Source organism: Larus michahellis, chromosome 3 (assembly GCF_964199755.1).
Source record: "Larus michahellis chromosome 3, bLarMic1.1, whole genome shotgun sequence".
Taxonomy (NCBI): Eukaryota; Metazoa; Chordata; class Aves; order Charadriiformes; family Laridae; genus Larus; species Larus michahellis.
The window spans coordinates 31,398,737-31,406,620 of NC_133898.1; the positions used below are offsets into that span (position 1 = coordinate 31,398,737).

A 7,884-nucleotide genomic window follows, 5' to 3' on the forward strand; every position below is an offset into this window, starting at 1 on the left:
CATGTGGCTAAGAATACAGACTTGTCTTTTCTAAATTGAAGACGTTCTGCTCATACCACTGGAGAAACAAACTAAAAAATAAGGCAACCAGATGTTTAAAAATGTTGAAAGTTCCTTTTTTTGGAAAGGTAGCTACGTTAAATAAACATTAAAATGCTATTTTTTCTATATAACTATTCATTTTAATGGCACCTCAAGAGTTCATCCAAGGGTCTCTGGGTCACCTGGGAGAAAGTACAGTATATTTTGGCTCCGCGGTCTTTGACTTGCTACAAAGAGCTAATTCTTCCAATTAATGAAATAAATGTTGCTGATGTAGATGGATTGACAAATTATTTTAAAGGCTAGTTTATTCAAGCAGATGGCAAGTCTGATACGACTAGAATGCTTTAAGAGGCCTTCCCTGGCAGGAAAAGCAGCCCTTGGAAGAAAAAGATGTGGTGACTATCCACCCAGGTGGCACTTACTCCTTTGGGTATCTTCTGTCTACAGTGGCACTGCAGTGACGCTAGGAAGTATGAAGACTTTTTTGTCCTGTAGGGCTTTCAATAGAGCTTTCTGTTTAGGGCAAAAGCAACCCTGTTTGGACAAGATATCAGTGGTAAACATTGAGAGCTGAGGCAGCTGTAAGTCTGGGAGACCCTGCTGGGCATACTGTAGTTCGATGGGATATTTAATAGAAAAGCAGGTTAATTTCTGGTGCTTGTTAGGAAAGGTGATCGTAAAGCAAGGAAATGTGGGAAAAGAATTCCAGGGATGCTCTGAAGTTTGTCAATACTTGCTTTACAATCGGATGCTGAAAAGCTAAATAGAGCAAGGAAACTAAAGGGAGAATTTCAAGGCTGCAAGTCTATTTATGTGGGTAACACATAACTTTTGGGAACAGTATGTTTTCTTTTCAAAAATTTATTTCTCTCTTTGGAACAGCATCCTGAAATAGCCGCATTTTAATTCAGTTTACAGTAGTAGTTCATGAGAGCAGTTGTGTTGCAGTGTTGATATTTCAGGAGTGGATCAGCTCCACAGATTAATTCATTTACATGCGTCAGTAATGGTGAAGGTGGGTTACTGCAAACCTGAGACCCTCTATAGGGTATGTTGATGTCTGGCTGCAATTTCTGAGCTTTACAACTTTAGCTAAACTAATGTGATAGCCTCTGTGTTTCCAGACAGGAAATAACACTCACTGTCAGCTGTACTGTACATGGTGATGGAAAGTGTGTTCCTGCCTTGATACCTAAAGACGTGAAAGGGGTTACAGAGAAAAGCTTCTCATCTCTCGGGGAGCACATCTAGCTCTCATTATAGCTTGAAAAATAGAAAAAATATGAGTTGAAGAAGTCAAATGCAGGATTCCTTTTGCCTTCTTTGGAAGCAAGACTTGAGGCTCTCAGCTGATGCCCATCAGTGTAACGTCAGAGGGCTGTAAGCTGATATAGGATGTTGCACACTGCAGTAATTGGAATATACCAGAACAGGCTTTAAATGTACTACCTGAGGTACCACAGCCAGGCCTTCTACACCATAGTGCTCAGCGAGGTCTTTGGCAGAGCACGAGGGTGTATAATAGCATATGCAGGGCTCCACATTGCTGCAGCTAAGCTGCTTTTCTTCCCCATATATTAGCTTGTTTGGAACCTGGTCAGCTGTCTACATGCTGTATGCCGTGCTGTACTATATACAAAAGACAAATGTCACAGCTGGGCAGAAAGCATCTGTCCCTGTAGTGGAGTTAACATCCATGGTCTCTGGGTCTAGCTCAGTGAGAATAATAACTTCAAGACGTGGAATTAAATTGCTTTGCTACTGTATGAGCTTTAATGTTAATTAGCTGTATGAGTGGACATCTGTGTAGGACTAGCTAAACCTCCAAATCCTGGCTGAACATTACTCTATTGGGAAATGCCGGACCTCGGTCTGTGTAGATAGGTGAGGCTTTCCTTTCTTCCTGTTTACGGCAAGGGAGCTTTTGGAGGCTGTTTTGTTTTCAGTCACTTGGAGCTCAAACATGAGCTGTCAACCCGGAGAGCAGTGTAATATTACAGATAGTTGGATGTTGTTCACTGAGCCCCAAAGGCTAAATCACCTCTGGTTAAAATATCAGTTTTCAGTGTTAGAGAAATTTGATTTTTCTAAAGAGAAATGTTGGGAATACATGGAAGAAACTGGCTTATCATTCGTGTTCTGGTAGTAGCTTAGTCGTAAAAGCAAGTTGTATTTGCAGTAGATGTGGATAACCTCTTATAATGTGTTGTTTACAGAGCCCAGGAGAGAAATTTCAGCATCATGCCAATGCAAGAGTTTTGTTATCCCTCCTCTTGGGAAAAAGGTATACAAAGAAAATCATTCATTTGTTGTTTTAAGAGGAATATATTTACCTTCCAAGAATTACGCATTGCAGATTGGTTTGATTACTACCATTAGCCTATCTGCTGCTGCAGAATGTTTGCTTTGTTTCTTAAACAGAAAACTAAATATGGTGGTGCGGCTCAAACATGGGGAATATGAAAAGTACGGATTTGCATTAAAAAGGCTGCTTTTTCTGGCTGCGTCTATTGATAAATGTTAAGAAAGCAGCCACTGAGGTCGTTTCAGCAGAGAAATTTGCGTGTGTTTGTCTTTTCCTTTTTTTTTTTTCAATTTGTAGACTGAATAAAACACAATCCCCAATTTCTCCAGCTGCGCTCTGTCTACGGATTGCTCCAGAATTTCTGTGCCTTCAACCTCATCTCTCTCTCTTTTTTCTTTTTTCTTTTTTTTTTTTTTTTTTTTTCCCTCTAAACACTTCCAAGAGCTAAGAGGACAGTTGCTGGTATGCGGATGAACACTCTGAAAGGAAAAGAATAAATTAACATCAAATGGGCTTCTCCTCCTCCCACTCTGCATACAGAATGTCTTAAGGAGACCATAGCACAGTATCAGTACTGCCTCCCAACACACTCTGTATCCCAAGAACCCCTCCTAGTCCTCTGCAACCTCCAATAACTTCACTTTCACTGAAAATAAACCTCCTACTTTGGTCTTTCTTTCATGAAATTATTGGTGGTGTCTTCTGGAAGGTGCAAATTGATTAATTTCCCGAGTTCTTTTTTATGTCTAAAAGAACTGGCATTGTAAGGTGCTTTTCAGGGGCTACGTAAGGATGGCATCCTTAATTAATACCCAATTGGATTCAGCTATTGACATCTGTGATTTCATGCTGTTAAAGAACTGGTATATGCTTGATGTCACCTGTATTTTCAAAGGTACCCTACTTACGTTTTTTCTATCCAGCCTACATATTAAAGGAGGAGCGTTAGTAAAATGTCAGCACTTACTGCGTTGTTGTATCGGTGAATACTCTTCAGTGAATCAGAGGCTTATGGTTACCTTACATTTCAGGCCACAGAGATGAGGACTGAGATGTGGAAGAACACTTTCCCAGGCAGGGCAGCAGCCCTGGTCGTGGCTCTCTTGTGGTTCCCCTCCCAGCTTCACCAGAGACCTCTCAGATACCAGTCCAGCTGACAAAAAGGTGTGTGTAAAGTTTAATGTGCAAAGATGGGATTTGTTTCTGAACTTCAAAATGCCAACTTGTTTTGCCATGGTTAACAAGGAATGAAACCTCTGGTGCTCATGGTAAGAGAACGTGGCTGAGAGAGTGGAGGAATGGAAATTCAGCTGTGCTGTGATAATGTTCACGGCTTTTCTTTATCCTGTATGAGGCAACATGATTATGTTTAAACTTCAGTGAAAACAACCAGAAAACTCTTGTCGTTGTATCGTGTCAGCTTTGATCTGTTATACTTGAGTACGTGTTTTTTGTTTGTTACAGGCTCCCAATCTTTGCTCTAAAAACTATGCTCAGAGTATTGGATCACTTTTCTCCATATCAGTGAATCTGCTTATTGACATCCTGTTAGAGGCCTGTGCAAATAGTCTTCAAAAAGGAATAAATGAAAGACACTAGTGAAAAGCGAAGTTTGACCAGAGGGCAAAGTTCTGTCAAAAACACTTTATCTTTCTTTGTTACTGAGACACGACCAGATGTTTGTTTATAACAAAATGCCTGAGTTGGGATTTTTGAAAGCCCAGATGAGGAAAACTGTATCTAATTGCTGCTAGGAGTGCAGCCATGTCCTAGCTGCAACCTGGGTTGGTGTGTCCTAAAATGCTATATTTGGAGATTCTGGGAGTGGAATAAAAGTGTATATGTTTTCGCTGAAAGGAGATAGGGCTGTCAGTTCAGAAACACACTGAACATCTGCTCTGGCTGAGCCCTGTGGTTCAACTAGATTAAAGCCCCACATTAAAATGATCATCAGTCAATCAGAACACTTCCTCAGTCTGAGAAACATAACATCACGCTCAGTGTTGCAGTTTCCAAAGAAGCTGATGTGTCGTGGTAAGAAAAAAAAAAATCAGAACAGTGAAATTTGTCACAATTGTGGGGCTTTTTTGGCTTGTGTGACATCACAGACTAGTGTTTAACCTCGGATCAAAAAACTTGGAATTTGTTGTCCTAAATGACTTTAAATCCAGCTAATTATTTTGACCATATCTTGGTTATTAACTCTAGTTAGCAAAATGAAACGTAATTTGTGTTCTTCTAGCTTTGGGAGTGTTTCCAACCAATAAATCTGTAGCACAGACCACAAATTTGTGTTGTTTCAGTGGCACAGAGATCATTTTCCTTTTATTTCAACCCCTAGATAGCCATTTAGGACTACCAGACTATAGGTCTTATAAATTAGAGGACTATGAATTGCCAGGAAAGTTCTGTTTTATGAATAAAAATAAAGCCACCATTACAAAAAGAAAACTCTACCCTGCCAGACAAATCAAGATAACCCTCTTCAGTTGGCATTTGGCTGTAAACTAGTTGTATCATGTATTACGAATAATCCCTTGCATAAACAAGTTGATAACAATTGAGTAAATGTTGGTCTGAAGTATCTTAGATGATGATTTGTGAAGCCTTTTGCTGTAACAATTTTGAATGACTTAGAATTAAATGTCGTTTCATTTACTAATGTGTTTGACTGGTTTGGTTTTGTTGTAGTGAAACAGAGAAGATAGAAGTGTATTTTTTTTCTGCACAGGGCATGTAACAGCATAATTTTTGAAGTTTATTTAATTTAGACCAGCTACAGAATGTATTCATCATTGTGGAAACACAGTGTTAATGAAAAAAATTCTCTAAGTCAATGTACAGCAAGTTGATGGTCTCTTTCAGAAACGCCCACTGCATGTTGAGGAAGCATCTGGTGCAACTTGGATGTTTTTTGTCAGTGATTTTAATCGCCAAATGTGCAAAAGAGCTTACTGCAAATATTTCATGATTTTTGCTGATGGAAGTTACAGATGTGAATTGAGAGACTGGAACCAAGGGAGAGATTTTGGCTATTTGGAGCCTGAAGTGCATTATAGTATGTGGAACCTGTGCGCTTCTCCTGTCCCCCTTCTCATTCCTTCCCTCACACGCTCTTGGAACTGCAGCAGGAAGAAGGCTTCCCTCTTGGGAAGCATCAGTGATCCTTTTCCTTTGCAGACAGGGAATTTCTTGGAAGACAGACAGCTATGTTCCTCCCTCCTTTGAAGTTCTGGCTTGGCCTGGCCTGCTGCACTTTCCTGCTGGTAATATTTGTCCAGTTCTTTATTGGGATGATGCTGAAAGCGACCTTGCAGCAATAGTTCTCACTGAGATGAGTGTTTATATCGCAGACCTTAAAAAGACCACACTAGATCAGATAAATGTCACGTTGTCTATTCTTTTTGGGAACATTGTGAACTAGAATAGTTTGAAAAATAAAAAAAGGAACTGGGAGTCCAGTATTATCAGATGATCTTATGATCTGGGATGGTAAGGAGCAGCATTAAGGTGTCTGTGCGTTAACCTCTCCTACCAGAAGCTGCTCCAAAAAGTCACATTTACAGGCAATGCCATAGTTCTATGTAAAGTTCTGAGAAAGAGAGCTCAGTAGCTCAGAGAGAAAGGGAGGAAGGTGATGGCAGAATAAAACAATGAAAAATAAAAATGAGATAATTGTTATTTTCTCACCTTAGATGTTTTGGTTTTATTGATTATTGACCATGTCAAATTACTGATGTCATTTCCATGCATCCCAGCTCCTCTTCTCATAGTAACCGTTACTGTATTCCAAAGGAAAAAAACAGCGTGGGGGCAGTAAGCAACTTGTTGACAAAACAAGTAAGGTTCTCATTAGAGAGGGAAACATTCTCTATCGTTTAGAGTGAAATTTAAGTCTACCAAATGTCTTCAAATGTCACCATGTGTTCATGGTGACTATTCTCTTGGAAGGCATAGCATTTGTCTGATCAAGGGCCGAGTTGCTTTGTCATGTGGTTGGCATTACACCATGGATGTTCAAGTTACTGATAACGCTCTTCAGATGCATATAGAGATTTGGTGTAGTTGGCCTAGACTTGCACTAAATGTCAGGTGCCACAGAGTGGCTTCGTCTTGGGAGAAAAGCAATGACCAAACTGCTGAAATGAAGGAACAAAGCAATTGTAGGAAAAAATGGTATGTAGAAAGGTGATGTTGCTGGAGCTTCTATTAAAAAGGTAGACATTTGACATTTATCAGATAAAATGAGATACGTTATATGTAGAGTTCTACAAAGAAATCAACACCACTGGCTGTGAAAAGCATTGCACTGGTGTCAAAGGAGAAATTTATAAAACTGGTGAACTAGAAGCATTACTCCCTGGGCTGGCAACTACAGGCTTAAATGAAACATTTGCTATAATTTACCAAATGATGCTATGATTTGCTATGATTTAGCCCTCCAGAGGTCTGGAGCACCTCTGCTATGAGGACAGGCCGAAAGAGTTGGGGTTGTTCAGCCTGGAGAAGAGAAGGCTCCAGGGTGACCTTATAGCAGCCTCCCAGTACCTAAAAGGGGCCTACAGGAGAGATGGGGAGGGGCTCTTTATCAGGGAGTGTAATGATAGGACAAAGGGTAACAGTTTTAAAGAGGGGAGATTTAGATGAGATATTAGGAAGAAATTCTTTACTGTGAGGGTGGTGAGGCACTGGAACAGGCTGCCCAGGGAAGCTGTGGCTGCCCCATCCCTGGAAGTGTTCAAGGCCAGGCTGGATGGGGCTTTGAGCAGCCTGGTCTAGTGGGAGGTGTCCCTGCCCATGGCAGGGGGTTGAAACTAGATGATCTTTAAGGTCCCTTCCAACCCAAACCATTCTATGATTTCTTCAAGAAACGTCAGGTATAAAGAAAAATTATTCTAAGATTAAAAAGGTAGAGGGACAACAGAGTATGAAATTAGAGTATTTAATATGGTTACTTATGGTGGGAACTTGAGAGAGGGCAAATAAATTGTGAAAAGACAAGTAGAAGCCTATTAGAGCAAGCAACCAAGTGTGGTCCAATTTGAAGAATGGACATTGTCTATGGGGATATGGTCGGGCTGAGCAGAATGGAATAACAGTATCAAGGTCTGAAAGAACAATGACACCGCGTTGTTCCTGAGATCTGCAAATCTGCTTCAGATCAAAAGAAAAACAGGCCTGCTAGCACACAGACTAGCAGGAGAATATTTTATACCTTGATTTTCTAACTAGAACTCATCTGCAATTACATTTCTCATTTCTGTGGTATTTTCAGCCAGTAAAGCAGCCACTTGTCTAGCAGTGCCTATAACCCTGCATCAGTCTCCAGCACTGGACTCCCCCAAGAGAGGACCCTGAAAGCAATTCAGCCACGCAGCAAAAGTACGTAATGTGCGACTACCTGGGTTGGAGATGCCCTGAGTTAGTTTCCCAGATTACCACCACGTGGGGTGGCCAGAGGTAGCGCAGGCCAACTCCCCTGCAAGAATCTGCCCTCTGACTCAGCCTGGTGGCTCCAGATGGATGGCAGAATG

The 7,884-nt window shown here is 40.8% G+C and overlaps 1 protein-coding gene across 2 annotated transcripts in view; it reads left to right on the forward strand.

Annotated features, from left to right (window-relative positions):
* BICRAL (BICRA like chromatin remodeling complex associated protein) overlaps positions 1 to 3,397 on the forward strand; it is a 136,403-nt gene extending 133,006 nt beyond the window's left edge. The window contains exon 22 of one of the 2 annotated variants that reach the window (XR_012586092.1): positions 3,382 to 3,397. The gene's annotated coding sequence lies outside the window, so the exon portion shown is untranslated. Of the gene's footprint in view, positions 1 to 2,261; positions 3,261 to 3,381 lie in introns of those variants that run through there. The other variant, XR_012586091.1, reaches the window with a different exon arrangement.
* The last annotated feature ends 4,487 nt before the right edge of the window (positions 3,398 to 7,884 follow it).